This window comes from Schistocerca serialis, chromosome 4 (assembly GCF_023864345.2).
Source record: "Schistocerca serialis cubense isolate TAMUIC-IGC-003099 chromosome 4, iqSchSeri2.2, whole genome shotgun sequence".
In the NCBI taxonomy this organism is placed as follows: domain Eukaryota; kingdom Metazoa; phylum Arthropoda; class Insecta; order Orthoptera; family Acrididae; genus Schistocerca; species Schistocerca serialis.
Window position 1 is genome coordinate 909,000,118 of NC_064641.1, and position 24,683 is coordinate 909,024,800.

Sequence of the window (24,683 nt, forward strand, 5' to 3'; positions counted from 1 at the left end):
GAAGTTCAATTGCTTGCGTGTGACAAACAATGGGTGCATGAAGCTTAAAGATTCACTCCTCAAGTTTGCAAAGAAGGAAGAAGTGCTAAAAGGAATGCCAAGAGGAAGATTGAAGATGAATAAATGCTACAAGATGAAGACTATGCTTCAGATATGTTCTGAGGCACCGTTTAATTGGACTCATAACTTCATTCGCAATTTCCTGCAAGTTGTATTTTTCACAATTCAGGTAGAAACGTTTCCTAAAGTTTTTAATCATTGCTCTATTTTTTTCTGAAACTTGCAATAGTCCAAACGTATGTAGTAGACTAAGCTTTATTGCAGAATCAACTAAATTATAGAAAAAAATAACATTTTATTAGAAAAAATTAAAAAAATTAAAATGTAAGATGTGATATTTTTTATCCTTGTAATATATATATAATAGGTGGAATTAAATAGGTCTACTACCACAGCCATCATGTTATGCATGTCTGGTAAACATTTGGTATCCTTGAAATGTATAACATTGGATTAAATGGTATGTCAACTTGAGGAAGCATTTTGGAAAAAAGTTGCATCAATTTCTTTGTAATTTTTTAACGTCCCTAAGCAGGTTCAAAAATAATCAAAATACTTCTGCTTTGTTTAGAAAGTGTGCTGCATTACCTGATAGCAACAAAAAATCTGTAAAAGATATACATTATAAACAGAGCCTTAAAGAAATGTGTTGATTTTTACATAATATTGAGCCAGAAAAGTACTCTGTATCCTTAATGATATAATAGGAATAAAGTCACATTACTGAGTACTTTTTTGTTCACATTAGTTAACTGCAAATATCATCATTGACACAATGAACAAATCATTTCCCTGTATCTTACAAAATGTGCTGAAACTGACGGCCATCAATCTCCATGCAAGCATTAAATCGATGAATAAGATTCTGACGCACCCTGATAAATATGCCTGGTCTGTTCCAATCAAATCACAAGTGGCTGCAATTATGGCAACTAATTCCATCTCCGTATTCAGTTGGGCTGCATGCGCGAGTGACTTTAGATATCCCCATGGGAAATAATTAAGGGGATTCAGGTCAGGTGACCTCGCAAGCCATGGAATAGGACCTCCTCTTCCAATCCAGCGACCAGGAAAAATGAACTGTACAGGTACTGTTCCGTCGTATTTTACTGCATGTCTCTGAATAGCACTGAATAATCAATAGGTCTGTCGTTAATTCATAGCACGTTCTGTCATGGGACAACGCAAACACGAAACAATAGAACCACTTTATGGACAAGTAAAGTAAACAAAACCTGCAACATTACTTCCTGGTAATCAGGCTCGTCCTCCTTGTTTTCTCGCAGGAAAGAAAGAATGTACAAGTAAATAAACAGCACAGTAAGTGTGAACTTGTACGCATGTTAGTTATAAATAAGCTGCAAAACAGTAATGCTAGACAAAGTGGTAGAAAGGGTTTACTTCCATACCTCCTTAAGCTGGTTTCTCCGACCTCATGTTCCCTACCTCATATTGTTCAATGGAGCATTCTCTATGTCCTGTTACATTTTTGCACGCTCCTACGGAAACACCCTGTATGTCTGTCGAAATAAGGAGGTTGTTTTATCTTGTTTCCTTGCTTTTAGCACTGGAAAAATGGGGTAATGTTGTCCCGAAATATGTTGTGGTGGCAATCACAGGATTGACAACAAGGCTGAATATCCTTGGTACTGCTTTTCAATTTTTATTGGTGTATCTGTTTGCAGTGAAAACCAACTTTTAGACAGAACACGTTCTTACTAATTAAAACTAGATGAAACTGAATACGGTTACTACAGACTTAATTCACTGCTTGTCGACAATGAATGTCAGATAAAACTGGTTTTAATTAGACAAAACGTATTTTGACAAAATGATTCATTTAAAACTGCTCACACATGACTTTTTAGGATGATTCTCATTAGTCACGTGGCGTCGACTGACTCTGGGAGAGGAGGAGGTGGGCGACGGGGGGGGGGGGGGAGGAGACCAACTCGGTCGAGAGGGCGTGCGCCTGCGCACACCCGCTTAGTCAACCACTAAGCACGTATACATCGACTCGTAAGCGTTTGACTGTATTCCTCATGGCAGATCGAAATCAAGAAACGTGGTGGAAAGACAAGAGATAAAAAAAAGTGTATAAAAGACTGATCAACACGGAAAATAGAATGCCACTACAATTTGTTGACAAAAGGAACTTGCGAAAAATTAGTGAACGAAACTGAAGAGCCACAATTAGATGTAAAAAAGACACAGAAACACTACAGAAGATTAAATCGATTCAAGGTTATTAATATGTTGGGACGTGAAATTTCGTAACAAAGAGAGCATATGAATTTCTACTTTGAACTTTCTATTGTATTAAACGATCCATATGTATTTTTAAAATTGCGTTTGATTGAATTATTTCCCTCAAAGACGTTTCTCTAGCTAAAACTAGTTTTATCTTCTGCCAAAAGTTAAAACCAGTTTTATCCAAACTTCAACCCTGTAACGCAGTAAATTCTGCTTATAGCTAAGAAATTATAGTTGTAGCAAAGGTATTCAGCATAAAGTAGTTTTAAGTAGAGAAAACTCGTTCTGACTAAAACCGGTTTTGACTGCAACGTGTCCATTCACTGACAGTATGATGACCGGAATGCCGAAAAGTGTGTCAGTTGTGAAGAGCTTAAAACGTTGTGGGAATACTAAAACTGCCGTTCAATTACCAAATCGCTTTACGAGCGCCAAATCATACACAAAAATTCACGGATAATGACAGATATTGTTGATGCTGACTTGTAGATGACTATTTTCCTTTCATGTTTTTTGGCAAAAGAAAGTGGACCTGTTTATTAAGACAGTTTTGCTTGAAATTCGTCTTTTGTTAACTCCTAGCTTCGGTCGAGTTGGTGTAAATTGAGAGTGGGGACACTTGTGCGATGAAATTAGGTTGGTAGCTCTGTGCATGGGCGTCAACGCCGTAGGGGTGTGAGGGAGGGAGGGAGGGGCAATGAGGGGACGTGTCCTGCTCAATATTTTTTGAAAAGCAATTTCAATTTTTTTGGCCTTAGTTAGTTGAACGAACATATCCAAACTTAACTAATTGCACATACTATAAGGTTTTGTGCAGTGAGAATTAATACTTTGCAGGATTTAATTACTTGCCAGTAAATCGTGTATGTAATAGGGTATTTATTTGCATTTCCAATAAAAATTAGTCAGAATGTATTTCGAAAAACTATTTAATTGGAAACAATTTCCACGGTTGTTTAGCACATAATACGCTGACGGACAAAAAAATTGCAACACCCAGGAATAATGAAATTTCGGGAATACATTTGTATAGGAAACATATTTCAGTAGTTAAGTTGTAAGATCAAGGGTTAATGTGAGTGCGATAAGACTCATTGCACATGTAAAATGCTGCTACACTAATAACCGTGGAAACCGCCAGATTGTTGATGTAAGCAAGCAAATGGTCATGCATTGTGTCGTAGTGTTGCTGGATGTCAGCTTACGGGATGGAGTTTCATGGCTGTTGCTCTCGGTCGGTCGGTACAGGGACGGTTAATGGTGGTTGTGGATGACTCTACAGTTGTCGCCCAGTGATGTACCATATGTGCTCGATTGGAGACAGATCTGGTATCGGGCAGGCCAAGGCAACATGTCGAGGCTCTGTATAGTACGTTTGGTTACAACAGCGGTATGTAGGAGGGCGTTGTCCTGTTGTAAAACTCACTGAAATGCTGTTAATGAATGGCAGCACAGCAGGTCCAATCACTGGACTGATGGATCAGTTTGGAGACAGGGTGCGTGGGATAACCACGAAAGTGCACCTGCTGTTATAGGAAATCGCACCCCAGATCATACCTCCAGGTGTAGATTCAGCGTGAATAGGCCGTGGAATGGTTGGTTATAGGCATTCATTTGGCTCATTGCTAACCAACACACAGCCATCACTGACACCAAGGCAGAACAGACTTTTATCAGAAAACACAATAGACCTCATGCTCTAATGAGCTTTCGCGGTTGTTTGGAGTCAATAGAACGCACGCTAGCTGGCGTCTTGCTTGGAAGTGTCCTTCAAGTAACCGATTTTTAACAGTTCATTGTGGTGCCAACCGCTGCTCGTATTGCTACTGAAGACGCAGTCGACGCGCCAGGGCCATACGCCGAACAGAACGGTCTCCTCTCTGGGTACAAGAGCCACGAGTCCGTCCGGAGCCCGATCTTGTTGCTACCGTACATTTCCGTGACCACCCTGCTAGCAATCATGAGGAGTGGCTACATTCATGCCAAATCTTTCTGCAGTATCACTGTAGGAACATGCACCTTTTCGTAGGTCTGTTACACGACCTTGTTCACACTGAATGAGCTGTTGATAACGGTCCCTTCGTCGTCTTAAAGCAGTGCTTCACTGCCATCAACTCACCACGTCCAATCTCAATGGTAACTAATGCTCACGATCGTTACAGCGTGTATTTAAGGCAAACCTGATCCGCGTCCGTCGGGCTACATAATAATCATACACTCAATGTAGAGACTGACAAAGTTTTGCAGAAGTTCGAAATATAGCTCGCACTTCAATGCGAGATGCTTAGAATAATTTCCACAACGAAACTCTGTCTCGGAATCTGGCAGAAAACACGAGGAGATTCTGGTCATACATAAAGCACTCCAGTGGCAAGACGCTATCCATACATTCACTGCGCCATAACAACGGTGAAGTCACTGATGACAGTGCCACTAAAGCAGAGTTATGAAGCACGGATTTCTGCAACTCCTTCACCAAATAAGACGAACTTAATATTCCTGAATTCCAGTCAAGAACAACTGCCAAGATGAGAAAGATAGAACTAGATATCCTCGGTGTCGCAAAGCAACTTAAATCACTTACTAGAGGCAGTGCCTCCGGCCCAGATTGTATACCAGTCAGATTTCTTTCAGAGTATGCGGATACAATAGCTCAATATTTAGCAGTTATATACAACCGCTCGTTCGCAGGAAGATCCGTACCTAAAGACTGGAAAATTGCCCAAGTCACACCAATACCCAAAAAGAGAAATAGGAGTAATCCTCTGAATTACAGGCCCATAACACTAACGTCAATTTACAGTAGGGTTTTGGAACGTGTACTGTGTTCGAACATTATGAATGACCTCGACGAAAACCATTTATTGACACATAGTCAGCACGAATTCAGAAAATTTCGTTCTTGTGAAACACAACTAGCTCTTTTATGCTCATAAAGTAAAGAGTGCTATCACCAAGGGATTCCATATTTTTAGATTGCCAGAAGGCTTTCGACACCGTTCCTCATAAGCGTCTTCTACCCAACTGCGAGCCTATGGAATATCGCCTTAGTTGTCCGACTGGATTCCTGTAATAGACGGAAAGTCATCGAGTAAAACAAAAGTAATATCCGACGCTACCCACGGAAGTGTTGTAAGAAATAGAAAATTTGTGGTAAGGTCTTATGGGACCAAACTGCTGTGGGGCATCGGTCCCTAAGCTTACACACTATTTTAATCTAACTGAAACTACCTTACCCTAAGGACGACACACACGCCCATGCCAGAGAGAGGACTCAAACCGCCGACGGAGGGAGCCCCGCGGACCCTGACAAGACGCCCTAGACCGCGCAGCGAAGTGTTGTAGGCCCTCCATTGTTCCTGATCTGTATTACCGATGTAGGAGACAATCTGAGTAGACCTCTTATTTGCTTGCAGATGATGCTGTCATTTACCGTCTTGTAAAGTCATCAAATGACAAAAACGAATTGGCAAATGATTAGATAAGATATCGGCAGGTAGCGAAAAGTGGTAGTTGACCCAGAATAAAGAAAAGTGTAAAGTACATGAGTACTAAAAGAAATCCGCTAAATTTCGATTATGGGATAGGTCACACAAACCTGAAGGCTGTAAATTCAACTAAATACTTAGGGATTACAGCTACACTACTGGCCATTAAAATTTCTACGCCAAGAAGAAATGCAGATGATAAACGGGTATTCACTGGACATATATATTATACTAGAACTGACATGTGATTACATTTTCACGCAATTTGGGTGCATAGATCTTGACAAATCAGTACCCAAAACACCCACCTCTGGCCATAATAACGGCCTTGATACGCCCAGGCATTGAGTCAAACAGAGCTTGGATGGCGTCTATATATACAGCTGCCCATGCATCTTCAACACGATACCACAGTTCATGAAGAGTAGTGACTGGTGTATTGTGACGAGCCAGTTGCTCGGTCACCATTGACCAAACGTTTCCAATTGGTAAGAAATCTGGAGAATGTGCTGGCCAGGGCAGCACTCGAACATTTTCTGTATCCAGAAAGGCCAGTACACGACCTGCAACAAGCGGTCGGCATTATCCTGCTGAAATGTAGGGTTTCGCAGGGATCGAAAGGGTAGAGCCACGGCTCGTAACACCTCTGAAATGTAACGTCCACTGTTCAATGTGCCGTCAATGCGAACAAGAGGTGACCGAGACGTGTAACCATTGGCACCCCATACCATCACGCCTGGTGGTACGCCAGTATGGCAATGACGAATACACGCTTCCAATATGCGTTCACCGCGATGTCGCCAAACATGGATGCGACCATCATGATGCTGTAAAGAAAACCTGGATTCATCCGAAGAATTGACGTTTTGCCATTCGTGCCTCCAAGTTCGTCGTAGAGTACACCATCGCAGGCGCTCCTGTCTGTGATGCAGCGTCAAGAGTAGCCGCAGCCATGGTCTCCGAGCTGATAGTCCATGCTACTGTAATCGTCGTCGAACTGTTCGTGCAGATGGTTGTTGTCTTGCAAACGTCCCCATCTGTTGACTCGGGGATCGAGATGTAGCTGCACGATCCGTTACAGCCATGCGGATTAAGATGCCTGTCATCTCGACTGCTAGTGATACGAGGCCGTTGAGATCCAGTACGGCGTTCTGTATTACCCTACTGAACCCACCGATTCCATATTCTGCTAACATTCGTTGGATCTCGACCAACGGGAGCAGCGATGCCGCGATACGATAAACCGCAATCGCGATAGGCTGCAGTCTGACCTTTATCAAAGTCGGAAACGTGATGGTACGCATTTCTCCTCCTTACACGAGGCTTCACAATAACGTTTCACCAGGCAACGCCGGTCAACTGCTGTTTGTATGAGAAATCGGTTGGAAATTTCCTCATGTCAGCACGTTGTAGGTGTCGCCACAGGCGCCAACCTTGTGTGAATGCTCTGAAAAGCTAATCATTTGCATATCACAGCATCTGCTTCCTGTCGGTTAAATTTCGCGTCTGTAGCACGTCATCTTTGTGGTGTAGCTATTTTAATGGCCAGTAGTGTAGCAAAGATAATCATTTATAGACACTAGAAACCTGCATTGTTACCAGCATATACAATGTAACATACCTACAATCGCTGGAAACAGAAGTTTCACGGTTCCTTTCGAAATAATGCTGGTTTCTGCAACAGAAATAAAGGAGGCATGGTGGCATACATGACTGTAACTTTAAAATTTGGTATATATAGGTCATTTTTCATTTGAAATCCAATTATGTACCGGGTGATCAAAAAGTCAGTATAAATTTGAAAACCGAATAAATCACGGAATAATGTAGATAGAGAGGTACAAATTGACACACATGCTTGGAATGACATGGGGTTTTATTAGAACCAAAAAAAATACAAAAGTTCAAAAAATGTCCGACAGATGGAGCTTCATCTGATCAGAATAGCAATAATTAGCGTAACAAAGTAAGACAAAGCAAAGATGATGTTCTTTACAGGAAATTCTCAATATGTCCAACATCATTCCTCAACAATAGCTGTAGTTGAGAAATAATGTTGTGAACAGCACTGTAAAGCATGTCCAGAGTTATGGTGAGGCATTGGCCTCCGATGTTGTCTTTCAGCATCCCTAGAGATGTCGGTCGATTACGATACACTTGCGACTTCAGGTAACCCCAGAGCCAATAATCAAACGGACTGAAGTCTGGGGACCTGGGAGGCCAAGCATGACGAAAATGGCGGCTGAGCACACGATCATCAGCAAACGACGCGCACAAGAGATCTTTCACGCTTCTAGCAATAATTTTTTTTTGTTCTAATAAAACCCCATGTCATTCCGAGCATGTATGTCAATTTTTACCTCTCGATCTACATTATTCCGTGGTTTATTAAGTTTTCAAACTTATACTGATTTCTTGATCACCCGGTATATATCAATATAATCAGGAAAGAATATATAATTTAATAAAATCATAAAAAATTCTATTTTTTCCACCATTTATAAGTAACCTGCATGCCTAAGCTGGCTTCTCCTACCCCAGGTTCTCTACCTCAAATTGTTCAGTGGAACATCCTCTATGTCCTGTTAAATTTTACGGAAACATCTTGTATAAATATTACTGACCTCCTGAGTTGTAATCTACCTTAAAAAAATGTATGCAACTAGGCCTCATCACAACTTAAAAGCAAAATTTACATGTGCTTACCAACTCAAACCACAAAACATAAAACACCACAAGCCGGTGCATTCACCGTTACCGAGGTACAGTTACAAACCGAAAGCCGCTGCCTTCACCTACCAACGATCATATTTACTTAAAACCTAATGATCAGCCGGCCGAAGTGGCCGAGCGGTTCTAGGTGCTGCAGTCGGTACCGCGCGACCGCTATGGTCGCAGGTTCGAATCCTGCCTCGGGCATGGATGTGCGTTATGTCCGTAGGTTAGTTAGGTTTAAGTAGTTCTAAGTTCTCCTCCTTACACGAGGCATCACAACAACGTTTCACCAGGCAACGCCGTTCAACTGTTGTTTGTGTATGAGAAATCGGTTGGAAACTTTCCTCATGTCAGCACATTGTAGGTGTCGCCACCGGCGCCAACCTTGTGTGAATTCTCTGAAAAGCTGATCATTTGCATATCACAGCATCTTCTTCCTGTCGGTTAAATTTTGCGTCTGCAGCACAACATCTTCGTGGTGTACCAATTTTAATGGGCAGTAGTGGACAAATAACCAAAATTGGTACGATCACAGAGATAATGTTGTGGGTAGAGCAAACGAAAGACTGCGATTCACTGGCAGAACACTTAGAAGGTGCAACAGTTCTAATAAAGAGATCGCTTCGCTTACACCACGCTTGTCTGCCCTATTCTGGAGTGTTGCTGTGCGGTGTGGGATCCGCATTAGGTGAGACTAACGGATGGAATCGAAAAAGTACAAAGAATGTCAGCTCATTATATGATATCGCGAAATAGGGGAAATAGTGCCACAGATATGATACGTGATTTGGAGTGGCAGTCATTAAAACAAAGGCGTTTTTCGTTGCGGCGGGATCTTCTCATGAAATTTCAAACACTAGTTATCTCCTCCGATTGCGAAAACATTCTGTTGGCACCCACCTACATAGGGAGAAATGGTCATCACTATAAAATAAGAGAAATCAGTGCTCGCACAGAAAAATTTAAGTCTTCGTTTTTCCCGCACGCCGTTCGAGAGTGGAACGGTAGAGAGACAGCTTGAAGGTTTTTCATTCAACCCTCTCTCAGGCACCTTATTGAGAATAACAGAGTAATTATGTAGATGTATATGTAGAGGAATGTCGATAAAGTTAAATTTCAGTACTATAGAGGATGATATTTTTCCACCGTGTACAAACTCTAGGGACTGGTCGATGAGATGATAAGGAAAGAAAAAGGTCTAAAGAACTTATGTTCGGAAATGTATGGTTTCCATGGAAGAGACCAATCGTTCAATCGTACATTGTTACAGAGACTGCTGTCTAATATGCGCTGTACCACGCAGCCACAGTAACAGTATGTGATGAAAATCGTCTCCATGTGCCTGAACGCATGCATGTACACGCCGTAGCATGTTCTGTCTCACACGTTCATATCGGCCAGGCTGCATCCGAACAGTGTCAAAGGCAGCATGAATACGCTGCTCCAGTGTCTCCACATCTGCAATGGGCTCTGGATACACGATGCTTTTGAGATGGCCGCATAACCTGAAATCGTACTCGTTGAGATCAGGTGAACGAGCAGGCCTTGCAACTGGACCACATCGTCGGATCCATCTACGAGGAAGACACGATTGAGCTGTGTCCGGACGTTAACGGCGAAGTCGGCTGGGACACCATCATGTAGCAGCTACACAACTCTTCGAATCGTCAATGGCAGTCCTTCCAGCAGTGCAGGCAAAGTCACCCGTACGAAAACCGATAGTTCCGGCCTGTTAGGTGACGTGGAAGGAAGACGGTGGCAATATACGGTCGCCACTTATCCCGACCTACATACTCAAGCTCCACCGATGCTGTACATTCGCTGTCACTATACCATGAGGGCTCTGCATATTATCACACAGATGACTGTTATGAAAGTTGAAGATAGCACTCCGCGTAAAGGTGGCCTCATCTGTTAATGGGATGATGACACAAATCTCGGAATCGTGGTTACCTTGTGAAGAAACCAATGACTAAACTGCTCCCGATGTGGAAAGTCCGTCGCTAGTAAGCCCTACACACGCTGTATGTGATAGGGGTAGTAACAACTGTCATGGAGAATATTCCACACGTTCATCTGTACTGGCGAGCTAACTGGCTGGTACTGACGCGGCGGTCGCCTCTCACAGTGTTAATCACAATTTCCGCCAAGTCTGGTGTCCGAACATGTCGGGTACATCCTTCGTGATTTCCTGCTTCCTGAAAAGACCCTGTCCTAGACAAACGGCGAAACACTGTTCCAAACAATGAATGCTGTGATTGTTGTTGGCGGGGGTAGGTCCGGATACAACCTTGCTGCTCGCCGCCAATTGCCATTTTCCTTTCCTTAAGTAAACACCATGCCGGCAAGCTCTCGAATCGAATACGGAGCCATTGTGTACAGGGCTGGGTCACGTCCTCTATAAGGTGACTCAGCAAGAGAAGTGAATCGGACACAACATTACCAATTACTAAGGCAGGAGATAGCGCTAGGAACAGTACCACTTTATAGGAGGAAACCACGCATACTGCAACTTCGGCTGCATGGTACGGAGCATATTAGACCGCAGTCTCTGTAACAAAATATGATTGAATAAATGGTATCTAGCATGGAAACCTTACATTTCTGGACGTAAGTTCATTAGATCTTTCATGTTCCACATCCTCTCATCGATTAGTCCCTGGAGTTTTTCAAAAATCACCCTTTATAAGTTATTTATACTCGCTAATCACAAAATAAGTTTTAACACAGGTCCAAATTAGCACACATTAGGAGTTTTATTGACATAGAAATATATGATCTGAGGCATCCAGATGCCCCAGAAAGTGGCTTTAGATGTTTTTGAAATTTTTTCAACGGGATCTCCCGTTTGCAGCGCCTAGTGACCTATTACCCTACCTATTGAGTACCCTGCCCTCACCCCCTCCACCGTCAATAGTTCAGTGTTGGTTGCGATCTTGCCACTTTGTCTCGTTACCTGTTACGCAGTGTAGTAGACAGTAAGGCTTTGCAGTTCAGCGTAACTAAAAGTTGAAGGACCTAGAGAACTATGTCACCGGCTGTACCTGTGACATTTTTGTCACACGAAGAAAATGTTCGTTTTTCTTTTCTAAACTCTCGACAATCTGTATAACTTTTTTATACCTTGCATAGTTGCCGAAAAAAATGTGCACCCCACGAGACAGTTTGTTTTACGTTATTGAAGGTGTTTTGGACAGCATTCGGGGATAGCAATCCCAGCAGCGTTTCAGGCTTGTCCACAGTCCATTAGAAGACCTCGATGGTAATGGGAAAGCTGCAAGCTGTAGCTCTCAGTGACATCAACACTACGGCTCCGCCGCGGTCCCTGCCATTCCAGAACAGCGGAAGATTGCCTGTGGCCACCTCGGAGGGCTGCAGATGAAAGGCCAGGCGGGGCGAGTAATGAACGACCGACCGCCTGCCAATGGCCTCACAGGCGACGGCGGTGGCGGCGGGGGCGCCGGGGGCGGCGTCCACTTAACAGAAAGAGTCGCCAGAGACGCGCTGCGAGTGAAACGCCGGCACTCAGCCACAGGGATGGCACAACACTCTCCGGCGCTACAGCCTTCTGGAGACGGAGTTAATCTCGCCCAGACTGTGGGACTTGGCGTAATTCCTCGAAGCAGCACAGACTTACCCGTGCAGAAATTTGTCGGTATCGTCCCGAAGTGGTCGCCTAGAATCTACAGGGTTCAGTAATTGGTTTCCTCCACTCATAGTTATTGGCTTATATTAACGGCCTGCGATTTTATTTGAATCATAAGTCAGAATTAGTCCTCTTTGCGTGTTACTTAATAATTGTTGTGAACCCTTACAAACAAGCAGCGGAAGAGAAATTAGTAAATGATGCTTTTGTGATACTTACTGCCTTTGGACAAATCACTGCCTTTAGACTTTATGAAAGAAATATAATCATAGAACTTCCTGTTTTCTACTGTTCTATTTACACTTCTGGTCATTAAAATTACTACACCACGAAGATGACGTGCTACAGACGCGAAATTTAACCGACTGGTAGGGGATGCTGTGATATGGAAATTATTAGCTTTTCAGAGCATTCATACAAGGTTGGCGCCGGTGGCGACAGCTACAACGTGCTGACATGAGGAAAGTTTCCAATCTATTTCTCATACACAAACAGCAGTTGATCGGCGTTGCCTGGTGAAACGTTGTTGTGATGCCTCGTGTAAGGAGGAGAAATGCGTACCATCACGTTTCCGACTTTGATAAAGGTCAGATTGTGGCCTATCGTGATTGCGGTTTATCGTATCGCGACATTGCTGCTCGCGTTGGTCGAGATCCAATGGCTGTTAGCAGAATATGGATCGGTGGGTTCGGGAGGGTAATACGGAACGCCGTGCTGGATCTCAACGGCCTCGTATCACTAGCAGTCGAGATGACAGGCATCTTATCCGCATGGCTGTAACGGATCGAGCACACACGTCTCGATCCCTGAGTCAAGAGATGGGGACGTTTGCAAGACAACAACCGTCTGAACGAACAGTTCGACGACGTTTGCAGCAGCATGGACTATCAGCTCGGAGACTACGGCTGCAATTACCCTTGACGCTGCATCACAAACAGGAGCGCCTGCGATGGTGTACTGAACAACGAACCTGGGTGCACGAATGGGAAAACGTCATTTTTTCGGATGAATCCAGGTTCTGTTTACAGCATCATGATGGTCGCATCCGTGTTTGTCCGCATCGCGGTGAACGCATATTGGAAGCGTGTATTCGTCATCGCCATACTGGCGTATCATCCGGCGTGATGGTATGGGGTTACACGCCTCGGTCACCTCTTGTTCGCATTGACGGCACTTTCAACAGTGGAGGTTACATTTCAGATGTGTTACGACCCGTGGCTCTATCCTTCATTCAATCCCTGCGAACCCCACATTTCAGCAGGATAATGCACGACCGCATGTTGCAGGTCCTGTACGGGCCTTTCTGGATACAAAAAATGATCGACTGCTGCCCTGCCCAGCACATTCTCCAGATCTCTCAGCAACTGAAAACGTCTGGTGAATGGTGGCCGAGCAACTGGCTCGTCACACTACGGCAGTCACTACTCTTGAGGAACTGTGGTATCGTGTTGAAGCTTCATGGGCAGCTGTACCTGTACACGCCATCCAAGCTCCATTTGACTCAATGCCCAGGCGTATCAAGGCCGTTATTACGGCCAGAGATGGTTGTTCTGGGTACTGATTTCTCAGGATCTATGCACCGAAATTGCGTGAAAATGTAATCACATGTCAGTTCTAGTATAATGTATTTGTCCAATGAATATCCGTTTATCATCTGCATTTCTTCTTGGTGTAGCAATTTTAATGGCCAGTAGTGTATTAACGAAGACGCACCGCAGTCCCGGCCACAGTAGGGCCATTTCGGTCCAATCGACTGCTGTGTCATCCATCAGCCAATGGCGTCATGCGGATGTGTTCTGGATTTCGTGGGGGGGGGGGGGGGGCGGTCAGCACAGTGCACTCCAGGCCATTGTCAGTTTGGTGAAATGCACCCGCTACTGCTCGTTCAAGTACCTCTTTCATTAGTCAGATTGCACCCTGTTTCAGTCTTCCCACCAGCAGAAATAAGTAAATAAAAATCCCTGCAGATCCTATGCATCGCAAGTCAGCTAAAGCGACCACTTGCTATGGCGGCAGCCATTAACCTGGAATACCAACAAGAAATAATGAACAGAGTAGGAAGTTTAAGTTCTTGGCGGTGCATTTTAATGAGAACTTAAAGAAGAGGAGCTAAACAGGATCTAACAGGTAGAAATGCAGTTGCTTTTATAAATAGTTGCTTAAGATATACACACATCGGTGTCGATTGTTTTTTCTCTGCTTCGAGCAGTCTTCCCGCAAACACGTCACAAACTTTACAACCTGATTGTTTTCTGTGCAGTCGTAATTGCACCGTTATGTGGACTACGGCTGTCGGTATAGACTAACCGTTTGGGGGTTGGGTTCTTTGGGGAAGGAGACCAGACATCGAGGTCATCGGTCTCATCGGATTAGGGAAGGACGGGGAAGGAAGTCGGCCGTGCCCTTTCAAAGGAACCATCCCGGCATTTGCCACTAACCGTTTGGCATCCATCTGTCCACACTTCAACCCCTGACATGGCACCCAGGCGAAAATAGGCATTAATGGCTTACTCTTACGACAGAGACTTGAAGGTACTCACCATCCTAAAAACATACGATTCCTAATAGTTATAATTTTTAGTCCCCGGATGACGTAAATACTGACAAAATATTCTTCAACCTCCAGTAGAATTATACCTGTTACACTCTGTATGACAGACCTGCTAAAACGCTTTGTTTCGGCTATTTTGTTGACTTTTGGCAATACAGACTTCACTGAGTTAACATATTTCGTCTATTTTAATTCACTGATACCTTATGCGATAACATTCTATAGTAATTCCTCACATAGATATAAAATATTCCGTGCACAAAAGAAAGTACTTAAAATTATGTGTGAGAAAAACACCCATACATCTTGTAGTAACCTCTTTAGGCGGGTTACGATATTAGCCAGAGACACGCTGTGCAGTTATTCACATACGAAATTTGTTATCAACAGACCGTCTGAACCACAAGACATTTACAGGTACTACACTAGAAAGAAAAATGATCTGAATTACGTTTTAACGAATTTAACTTGTCCACGGAAATGGTTAAAATATGCAACTATAAAGCGCTCTGAAAATGTTTCCATGTCTGACACGTAACACTGGTCTTTTTAAATGTCGATTAAAAATTTTTCACTGTAACACGTTCACTATCGTTGGAGGAATCTTGAAAGTAAATAATTAGTTATTTTTGCAGAAAAAACCTGTAAGTGACCAGCATGTAGCGGTATGAATAGCTTTTCATCCCCTCTGCACCATCTAGTACCAAGTAAGCGATTCCGCGGTGTCTTAACACTTGTTCTATCACACTGTCCCGTCTTCTTGTCAGTCTCCGCCACATGTTTCAATTGTCGCCGATTCTGCAGAGAACCTCCTCATTTACTATGTTTTCAGTCCAGGTAATGCTCAGTACTCTCCGACCGCAGCAGCTCTGGAACGTTTCCATTGTCTTCTCATCCGGAGCACGCACAGTCCATCATTCATTTCCATACAAGACTAAGCAAGAAACCTAGATTTTTAGCCGGCCAGTGTGGCCGAGTGGTTCTAGGCGCTTCAGTTTGGAACCGCGTGGCCGCTACGGTCGCAGGTTTGAATCCTGCCTCGGGCATGGATGTGTGTGATGTCCTTAGGTTAGTTAGGTTTAAGTAGTTCTAAGTTCTAGGGGACTGATGACCTCAGATGTTAAGTACCATAGTGCTCAGAGTCATTTGAACCTAGATTTTCAAAAATTTCTAAAATTTAAGGCTCATCTTTGACGATATAGTGTCCGTCACGGTAACAGGCACCCCTAAGGTAATCTCGCCGTCCTACAGCATTGCCAGTTAGTGATAATTTCAAATGTTAGTGAAAATACCGAAAAGTTAGACATTTCTATTTTTAGTTTAGAATAACTTACCAGCTACTGCGAGAAAAAAAAACACAAAAATGAACATTACAGGTAATGTTAAAGAAAAAATTTTTTTTTACTTCAGCCTATGGAAATGCAGCACCAGGGACATATTTCGATTGAAAATAATGTATGAACATTCTCAAAATTTATACATGTATGTGATACACATATTATCATGAAAATAAAATTTTTCTAAGGCAAAAAGTAAAATACGGTAAGGGGTGTGAAACTGTTCCGCCTGTGGCAACCCTGATGAAGTTGTTTCTGTTTGGACCGTGTAGAAACTCCAGCGAGAAATTTGCTAAGAATGCTATGAAATTAATTTCGGTAACATCTGAGAAATCACTGTTGTATCATGTGACCTAAGAACACATTTCATTTGCGAGAGACTCCGTACGCGACAGCCGGCGGAGTATTTGTATACCGCCGCCACGATTTTAGTTTCGATGGCGCGCCTTTATAGGACCGAGGACATTCTGTACCTCCGGAAAATTTGTTTATTTGCAACTCTTACTGATCCTTTGTCACTGCACGCACCAACAAAATCGCCAATGTACACTGTACAAAAGCAACTGTAGGTACCTCGTGGCAAATATTTCCGTTGGCTTGTTCCGTCTGGTTTTATGAAACCTATGTTTTATGATAGTATACGACTCAACTGTTGTTCTCAGCAGGCAATAAGTTCATTTGGCACAAAACATCGTTGTTCCTGCTGTAATGTCTCTGCATTATTTGCCCATCGTCATACTTTCTGGATAAACTACGTGAGGGGAGAAGGCAAACAATGGATGTCGCTGAGCCAGAGTAATGATTTATTTTCAAGGAGATCACTCTATTTTTCTAGCCGTCGGATACTCTCCTCTGTCGTAGTATTGAAGTACAGTTCTAGGTACTAAATTTTTGTCAAAATCTTCAATTTTCCTTTCTTGGATAATCAGAACACGTGCTCACTTCTAGATGTTCTGCCCATGTTACTGCACTGTTAACTAGGAATGTAGTCAAAAATGGTTCAATTGGCCCTGAGCACTGTGAGACTTAACTTCTGAGGTCATCAGTCCCCTAGAACTTAGAACTACTCAAACGTAACTAACCTAAGGACATCACACACATCCATGCCCGAGGCAGGATTCGAACCTGCGACCGTAGCAGCAGCGCGGTTCCAGACTGTAGCGTCTAGAATCGCTCGGCTACTCCGGCCAGCTGGGAATGTAGTCGACTCGTAGATACTACACGGGGTTTGTTATCATTTTATATATTTGCCTAAGATTAATGTTATTCGTGGCTTCTTCGGTGTTGGCCATAAATGTAAAAAATTTTCGGTATGTTCGCTACGACAATTTTAAGTTTTTTTCAGATGTCTTTTCGCCCTTTACACACACTGTCTGGAGTATCACTACATGTAGGCTTTTACTTCTGCATTTCACTCACTATCAAACACACGTCAACGGACCGTCCCATGGAAAACTGAAACCACACGTGAATACGTGATATCACACGGAAACACACCGAGCGGAGTGCCACAGTGGTTAGCACACTGGACTCTCATTCGGAAGGACGACGGTTCAATCCCACATCCGGCCATCCTGATTTGGGTTTACGTCATTTCAAGCTAATGCCGGGTTGGTTCCTTTGAAAGGACACGGACGATTTCCTTCGCCATCCTTCCCTAATCCAGCTTGTGCTCCGTCTCTAATGACCTCGCTGTCGACGAGACGTTAAACACTAATCTCGTCCTCGACGGAAACACAGTATACTCGGCTGGTGCTGACTTACTGCACTTTTTACAGCGTACATGCGGCAACGAAGCTATGGGGCGCGCAAATCACTGTGCTTAGCGCCAGCAGACTGCAGGGAGTGGGTGTAACCCTGGGATGCATAATTTCGTGATGGCTCTATTATCTGGTCTGTTTTTCATTTCATCCTACTTTCATCCGTCATGAGTTCCAACTAAAGCAATCCTATTCTGTAAGTTCTGTTGTGGATTGGCAGGAGCCAACCCACGGAGTTTGGAGGAAGCCGAAAGGCACGCGTTTAGGCTCACGCAGGCTGGCGTGAGGTCTGGAACAGGACAAGGAAGTTAGACTTCAGAAAAAAGGTAGTACTTGGTGGAATACTTAACTTTAATCCATTAATGTTGAACGTAGCTCTTGTCTGTACATTCTTTAAAATATCAACAGCAACTGATAATGGCGCCTTGCTAGGTCGTAGCAAATGACGTAGCTGAAAGCTATGCTAACTATCGTCTCGGCAAATGAGAACGTATTTTTTCAGTGAACCATCGCTAGCAAAGTCGGCTGTACAACTGGGGCGAGTGCTAGGAAGTCTCTCTAGACCTGCCGTGTGGCGGCGCTCGGTCTGCAATCACTGACAGTGGCGACACGCGGGTCCGACGTGTACTGACGGACCGCGGCCGATTTAAAGGCTACCACCTAGCAAGTGTGGTGTCTGGCGGTGACACCACAAGTTCCTCTACAGCACTGTCCACAGTTTTGATGTTAAATTTATTGCTAATCTCATCTCTGCTAAATCTCATTATTTTCGTCCTTCATAGGTTTTCTCTCAGTCCTTAGTGTGTGCTTACTAAATTGTTCATTCCATTTAGTAGGTCCTGCAATTCTTCCTCACATTCAATGAGAATAGTAACATCATCAACCAATCTTATCACTGATACCCTTTCACCCTTTATATTAGCCCCTTCCTCAACCGTTCTTTTATTTTCGTCAATGCTTATTCAAAATTTAGAGTAAACAGTAGGGATTAAAAGTAAACCCCTGTCTTATATCCTTTGTAAGGCGAGTAATTCATTTATGGCGTTTCCTTCTTACATTTTCGGCAACGGCCTTACCGCGGTGGATACACCGGTTCCCGTCAGATCACCGAAGCTAAGCGCTGTCGGGCATGGCCGGCACTTGGATGGGTGACCATCCGGGCCGCCATGTGCTGCTACCATTTTTCGGGGTGCACTCAGCCTCGTGATTCCAACTGAGGAGCTACTCGACCGAATAGTAGCGGCTCCGGTCAAAGAAATCCATCGTAACGACCGGGAGAGCGGTGTGCTGACCACACGCCCCTCCTATCCGCATCCTCAACTGAGGATGACACGGCGGACGGATGGTCCCGATGGGCCACTTGTGGCCTGATGACGGAGTGCTTCTTACATTTTCCTCAATTTTCTCATGTATAATGTATAATACTCACCTTTCCCTACTGCTTACACTTATTTGCCTGAAAAGTTCGAACTTCTTACCCCATTTTCCATTCTTGAACATTTTCCAGTTTGACGAAACCTATGAACCAGCTTTGATTTTTCTTAATTCTTTCTTCAATTATTAAGAGCAGCAACCGAACTACCTTTCGGGTGTATTTGCGTTGCCTAAGTTCAGATTGACCGTCATCTAACAGATCCTCTTTTTCTTTTCCTTTATTCTGTATATTAGTCTTTGCTGCTACATGGGCACATGAACTGTTATGCTCTCCTGCGGACCTTGCAGAAGTAGCACTCCTGAAAGAAAGGATACTGCGGAGACATGGCTTAGCAGGAGATCTTCTGTAAAGTTTGGAAAGTAGAAGACGAGATACTGACAGAAGTAAAGCTGTGAGGACCGGGCGTGAGTCGTGCTTCGGTAGCTCAGATGGTAGAGCACTTTCCCGCGAAAGGCAAAGGTCCCGAGTTCGAGTCTCGATCGGGCACGCAGTTTTAATCTACCAGGAAGTTTCATCCTTCCTCCTAGTTGAATGTTTCCCAATTGTCATTAATACAACACTTTCCGGCCATGGATGTATCTTAAATAGGACTGAATCTCGTGGAGTATTTATATTCTGTTATCCTCTGCTTCCATCATCCGTTTTGTTTCGTTTGTTAGGAGTGTTCATTCTGCTTTCGTCATATGTTCTATTTCTTGCCCTAGGAAGGTCAAAGGTAAACACTTGTACATCATATTAGCGTACGTCTCAAGGGAGAACTTCTTATCCAAATCACCAGCATATTAGTAGTAAGTACCTGACATCACTATGTGCTGTCTTAATGATTTTATTGTATTGCTTATTAGTTATGTGATATTATTGTACTTTTGAGGGGTCCACTTGTACGTGGAGACCGGTTTTGTAATATAATTCATGAAAATGATCTGAAACGATTGTCATATGTAGAATAGATTGTATTTTTGATACCACTGAATCAAAGATGTTGCCTGAGTGGCAGAACCGATTCTAAGTAGGAGCGCGCGGATCGCGTGTAGCAGTTGCCGTTGCACTCTGTTAAAGGTAGTATGTAAGGCTTAAAGCTAGTGGATATCTGTAAGAAATTAGTTGTTGTTCTATGGACTCAGCGTAATACAGTTTTAATAAAATGAAGTGATGGATGATAATGTAACTCAAAGGTAAAGCAACTGGAATAAATCTGTAAGGTAATGAAATTTTGTATATTTAGTTTTAAGTATGCACCAACGCAATGCGGATTTTGTTAATTTTTACAGTTATGACCCTCTAATGTAGGACCAAGTGTTTTCCATCAGTTTTATTGTATAGGTTGATTAGGTATACCCGATTTGTAATATTTTGTGTGTGTTTGAAATCCTGATACAGAGAAGTTAAATTTTGGAATGTATTTTGCCAAACGATGTCAGACTTTTTCTCGTGTAACAATACAACTGTATTTTAATTACGGCAGTAAGTGAGAATTGTCGAACAGTTGACAAGTTCACAGATTTTTAAGCTAATGTAATATGTTTCATATCAGATTTTGTGAAGGAGAAATTTTTTTTGATACAATGTTCAAACTGAAACATCTGGTCTTAGCATATCCCCTTATCAGTGCCTCATCCTCTTCCATGTCGTGTTTATGTAAATCCAATGAATACTTTTAAAAGAAATCATTTTTCAATCAGAAATATATTAATATGCCAGAATCAGAAAAGTATTAGTGTTTGTAACAGCTTCAATACGGGCAGAATTGCAAAGCGATTAGCCAATATCCTGTATTTTCACTGAATATTTACAAGGTTATTGATTTATCAACCAATCTACTGATATTAGTTGTATGAAGCTATTTTACGGCCGGCATTGCACTTGGCTGTACCAAGATTGAATATTTTCTATGCCTACTGTGGAGAGAATAGAACACCAAGATTACATCCGTTGCTACTCTACAGCTAAAGAAAATTTATTTGATTGTTTATTGCACAGAAAATTTTGTCAGTTTCTTGTACAGGGCCCTAGAACTCGGTGCTCTCGAAAGTGGCTAAATTTCAGAGGGATTGATTTCATTATAGCATTGCATACTGGTTTTCCAGATTAAGTTGTGTAATTTTTTGCATTGCAGTAAAGCTGACTAAGCACACCAGATGCTCAACAACACGCCACGCAGTAAATCTGCATGACTCAAACATTACGCACTACATATTCATTAGCAAACACAACAATTATATAATAAATTTTCTTAAAGAACGTTACATACTGTATACGATTTAATTTATATGCGCTTGCTCCAACAACGCCTTACGTACACCGTTTCTCTAATATTCCCGAAACTGAATTAATAGGTAATAGAAGAAAGTTCCCAGAAGAGGGTTTTAATACTTCGGGTATTGTACACAGATTACATAGATGCCCCCCCCCCCCCCCCCTACTTGTGAACAACGCACAGAACGTTCAGACAACCTTGACAAGGTGTCAGGAAAGTCCTTCGTTGGGATGTAGTTCTGCTCACGCGTCACACAGGCTCGATTGTCTTTTGCACACTGAAAGCGTTGACTCTTCATGTCAGTTTCTGCACTTTGTCGTTTTGTGGTAGGCTCATATTGATAACACCGAGTCTGTTCGTTCCATGTCAGTCAAGAGCGGCAGACGTGTACGCGTCGTTTTTGTTCGGGCTTCAAAGTATGAGGGACAAATTTTGCTGGTGCTTTTCTCTTCTTAAAAACGTCTTGAACACTTGATTTAGAGATGTTACTTCATTGCGATTTGTGACAGCAATTCTGACACACAACAGCTACTACTACTTAACACTGTCTGGTCACATCTGGGGTTGAACCGTAGTTACAGCGCTCTCGTCTCTTACACTACAGATATAAAATCAGTTTCGGAACCTTACAGTAGGCTGTAATACAACAACACAGTGCCTAACACAAGAAATTTTTGGAGTACTAATGCTCTAATTTTGAATTATTGAGTAATTTTTATGTAATATATTTTGATTCTACACCACTGGCCATTAAAATTGCTACACCACGAATATGACATGCTACAGGCGCGAAATTTAATCGACGGGGACAAGATGCTGTGATATGCAAATGATTAGCTTTCAGAGGATTCACGCAAGGTTGGCGCCGGTGGCGACACCTACAACGTGCTTACATGTGGAACGTTTCCAACCGATTTCTCACACACAAACAGCAGTTTACCGGAGTTGCCTGGTGAGACGTTGTTGTGGTGCCTCGTGTAAGGAGGAGAAATGCGTACCATCACGTTTCCGACTTTGATAAAGGTCGGATTGTAGCAGATCGCGATTGTGGTTTATCGCATCGCGACATTGCTGCTCGCGTTGGTCGAGATCCAATGACTGTTAGCAGAATATGGAATCGGTGGGTTCAGGAGGGTCATACGGAACGCCGTGCTGGATCCCAACGGCCTCGTGTCACTAGCAGTGGAGATTACAGGCATCTTATCCGGATGGCTGTAACGGATAGTGCAGCTACGTCTCGATCCCTGAGTCAACAGGTGGGGACGTTTACAGGACAACAACCATCTGCACGAACAATTCGACGACGTTTGTAGCAGCATGGATGATCAGCTAGGAGACCACGGCTGCGGTTACCGTTGAGGCTGCATCACAGACAGGAGCGCCTGCGATGGTGTACTCAACGACGAACCTGGGTGATCGAATGGCAAAACGCCATTATTTCGGATGAATCCAGGTTCTGTTTACAGCATCATGATGGTCGCATCCGTGTTTGTCGACATCGCGGTGAACGCACATTGGAAGCGTTTATTCGTCATCGCCACACTGGCGTATCACCCGGCGTGATGGTATGGGGTTCCATTGGTTACAAGTCTCGGTCACCTCTTGTTCGCATTGACGGCACTTTCAACTGTGGACGTTACATTTCAGATGTGTTACGACCCGTGGCTCTACCCTTCATTCGATCCCTGCTAAACCCTACATTTCATCAGGATAATGCACTACCGCATGTTGCAGGTCCTGTACGGGCCGTTCTGGATACAGAAAATGTTCGACTACTTCCCTGGCCAGCACATTCTCCAGATATCTCACCAATTGAAAACGTCTGGTCAATGGTGGCCGAGCAACTAGCTCGTCACAATACGCCAGTACTCTTGATGAACTGTGGTATCGTGTTGAAGTTGCATGGGCAGCTGTACCTGTACTCGCCATCCAAACTCTGTTTGACTCAATGCCCAGGCGTATCAAGGCCATTATTACAGCCAGAGGTGGTTGTTCTGGGTACTGATTTCTCAGGATCTATGTACCCAAACTGCGTGAAAATATAATCATATGTTAGTTCTAGTATAATATATTAGTCCAATGAATACCCGTTTACCATCTGCATTTATTCTTGGTGTAGCAATTGTAATGACCAGTAGTGTATTTTGTAACTATTTTCTTGTAAATGAATATGATTACGTAAATTGTAACATCTAAAAAATAATTACGTAATAACATGTAGTAAACACGCTGCTGTCGTCAAGACGATTGGTCACTCTGAACAGTCAAAGAGTATATATGAAGTTGACAACACTGTCGCTGGGCGAGGATGCGAACAGTGCGGTTGACGGGTATGTGTCGAACTGTTGTGCAGTGGAGTCTGACGTAAGTGTTTAGCGGCAGCGGTTGCTAGTGAGGTGTAGTGCGGCACATTGAGGGGTACGAAACTGGAAGAAATGTGTATTATGCCCAGGCAGAATTACGGTGTTAACTCAGCACAATGCAGAGGCATCAAGAGGCGTTAACGTGAAGGAAGAGCACCGTGGGCCAAAAATTGTTTGTAGAAAAACGACCTTAGAACAGCCTGTTGCCATACATTGACGGTGATTACTACCTTACCTTATGTAGTACCAGCAGCCATTCAGTGAACCAAGACTAGACCAACCTTAATACTTAAAAGTGCATCAGGGCTAGCCAGACTGATAGTTAAAGCTATAGACTTTGATCCTCAGAGAAACCTTCACTGAAAAGAAAGTTATTAATATACAGGAATTATGAAAGAGTAATTTCAGTGAGTCTTTGAAGATCACTGTAGAACCGAATGTTTAATTTCTTTGTGTGATCAATGATTTATGCTCTCATATCCAGACTATTAAACAGTATTAAGCAAGAGTCAATCAATAGTTACTTAACGAAAGCTAGACACTAATAAGACATATTTTACTTAACAGAAAACGTTTGTTTAAGAACTGTTACATCAGTACAAATATTTTCGGTAGGCATTATGGTAAGCTGCACGAAACAATTTACCACACAAGTACAGTGTCGAACAATTAACGGTCAAGTGCATACGCTTAGCGCCGTTTTCTTTACTGATTTCGCTGGCCGGGGTGGCCAAGCGGTTTTAGGCGCTATAGTCTGGAACCGCGCGACCGCTACAGTCGGAGGTTCGAATCCTGCCTCGGGCATGGATGTGTGTGAT

The 24,683-nt window shown here is 43.1% G+C and overlaps 1 pseudogene; it reads left to right on the top strand.

Annotated features, from left to right (window-relative positions):
* Positions 1–18,872: 18,872 nt before the first annotated feature.
* LOC126475970 (5S ribosomal RNA) lies at positions 18,873–18,990 on the top strand (annotated as a pseudogene).
* The last annotated feature ends 5,693 nt before the right edge of the window (positions 18,991–24,683 follow it).